General features: G+C 41.9%; 1 protein-coding gene across 1 annotated transcript in view; it reads left to right on the forward strand.

Moving 5' to 3' along the window:
- The first annotated feature begins 2481 nt into the window (after positions 1-2481).
- Positions 2482-2500, forward strand: part of LOC134465284 (serine/arginine repetitive matrix protein 1-like) — a 10682-nt gene continuing 10663 nt past the window's right edge. Inside the window, exon 1 of the mRNA XM_063218881.1 lies at positions 2482-2500. This exon is cut by the window's right edge and continues 3 nt beyond it. The gene's annotated coding sequence lies outside the window, so the exon portion shown is untranslated.

Genomic DNA, 2500 nt, shown 5'->3' on the forward strand with positions numbered 1-2500 from the left:
GCTGAACATGACAACTAGTGTTCATATCTCCAGCTGAGGGGCCCCAGCATGAAAGGTCAGAGGTCAGACACGTGCCTGATATGAGGAGGAGCGGGGGTCATTACAGGTCAGCTGACACCAGGGGTTAAGGACATGGTCAACTACTTTGCTACAACACATTAACGACATGGTCAACTACTTTGCTACAACACATTAACGACATGGTCAACTACTTTGCTACAACACATTAACGACATGGTCCAGCTAATCTATTACAACAACACACATACATGACAGGGTCCAACTAATTTGTCATAACAACACACGTAAATACATGCATCTAATCTATCAGTTATCTATTGCAACACATGCATGGCACTAGAAGGTAAGGGAGGCAACATGTGACATTGGGAAGTGGGTGGGGCAAACATTTCAAATGTAAAGATTTTTTGTATTATTATTGCAATTTGCAATTTGCAATGCAATGTTTTTTCGCAATTTGCAATACAATGCGCTTTACAATTTGTAATACAATGCTTTTTTGCAATTTGTAATTTGCAATACAATGCTTCCCCTCTCTCCATTTGATACAGCATACCATTATTTATGGAGTCTAATGACACATGACCACACCCCCTCCTTCCTGACTACTAAGGGGATGTGGCACTGGCACAGTGAAGGCTTTATGCTCTGATCTAAAAAGTGTTAAATATTGCCTCAGCTCTCAGACATGAGGGTGCAGACAGACAGGAGATCCGACCGCGTCCATGTCATTGTGTCCACCTAATCTGTGATCAGACTAAATACTCAGCCTGCAGCCTGGAGATCGGTGTGTGGTGCTGGCAAGGATCTGCCTGTAACGAGTTGGACAAGATACAGTAGCCTAGGCACCTAGGTGGGCAAATATGTGGATGGGCAAGCAAGGGTGATAATTACACCCTAGGCCTAGGGCCTACATACTTAACCGCAATGGGGGGTGAAGTACACTGCTTATAGGCCTAGTGTAGATCCAGTTAAGTAACCTTACAAGCCTAAAAATTCAGGTGAAAATTACAAACAAAATGTGCGATTTCAGTGAAGTTGATTCAAATCAGCAACCTAACTGCTTCCAACGTTTACAACCAGCAGTTCAATTTATAAATCCGCTTTGGCTAACCAATGGACAACGACCTTATATCTACTGTCAATGAGTAGGCACCGACGTACACCACACACCACAGTCCTCCCTTTTAAAAGCCTCTGCTGTCAGTCACTCAAAGACACGAGGACACCGCAAGTCACTCACTGGCGCTACGGCACCATGGCAACAACAACATGCAAGCAAGGCAAACTCTAACCAGTCCGACTAATGACAGAAATAAAATAAAATAAAATGAAATATCGGAAATTTAACATAAACGATTCGTGACTGCCTTACACGTTGAAAATGTCACACATCGTCTGACATTTACGAGTCAATTATCCGTTGATATAGGTGATTTAGCGATATGTTTACCTTATTGTAATCCACGTTATTTAGCCCTCCACAACAGTCCAACTCTGGATTCCCCGAGGTCTCGCAGGCACCGTACATAGAACTACCATAGCAGGCTCGCTGAGGTAACAGACCTCTCTAGCGAGACGTGAAGTGTGTTTTAAATTGGTAGTTTGCTCAGAACACCTATTACACATGCACTTTGAACAGTAAACACGACTTAGATGACAGATCAGCCGACATGACAGTTTACCTTCGACCTCAGTGCTCATGCATTGTGGGTAAAGTAGTTCAAACTAGTTTCGCCTTCCCGCTTTGGACCAGCCGCACTGTTGGATGCGAAAAGGCGAATGAGCGGACATTTGAAATAAAAAACACAATGAAAATAAAAAAAGAACAAAAACAAACACAAGTTTGCATTTTACTATCAACCATGAATTAAATAAAGTCTATTGTCTCGCTTCTGTGACACCACGTCAAAAAGGAAAAAGAAACTTTAAATGTAGGCTAGGCCTATACAGGTGTTTTAGGCCTATTATGGCCTATTAGGAATATGCTGTTTGGGCTATTTATTGCAATGCGTTTTGACGGTGACTAAACTTCCTTCCTTGGGAACTATCCTTGCTGTCGAAAAAAATGGATGGGTCTATTTTGAAAGCTAAAATGAGACTGAACGTCTGCACCTTTTCACGTTCGTAGGGCCTAAATCATCATGAAAGAGGGTTGTTTTTAATTCATTTATTTGATTAACATTTGATCTAGTGTAAAAGTTAATAAGTCTACGTATTTAACCACTTTACTGATATGTGTTTTATATATAGGCCTAGGCCTATATTTCGGCGAGGGTTGATTGTGCGATTGCATTTCGTCACTGACATTCCAATCAAAAACTGTGACTCGAATCCCGCGGCGTAGAGACTGGAATCTTGATGACTGGCAACGTCATAAATCACTTACTACTTCTGTAGATGTCATAATGTCCAGGCCACTATGTAAACCACCAACATCCCGCCACAGCTTCATTTCACAGAAGACAACCAACGAGAA

This window comes from Engraulis encrasicolus, chromosome 2 (genome assembly GCF_034702125.1).
Source record: "Engraulis encrasicolus isolate BLACKSEA-1 chromosome 2, IST_EnEncr_1.0, whole genome shotgun sequence".
Lineage (NCBI taxonomy): Eukaryota > Metazoa > Chordata > Actinopteri > Clupeiformes > Engraulidae > Engraulis > Engraulis encrasicolus.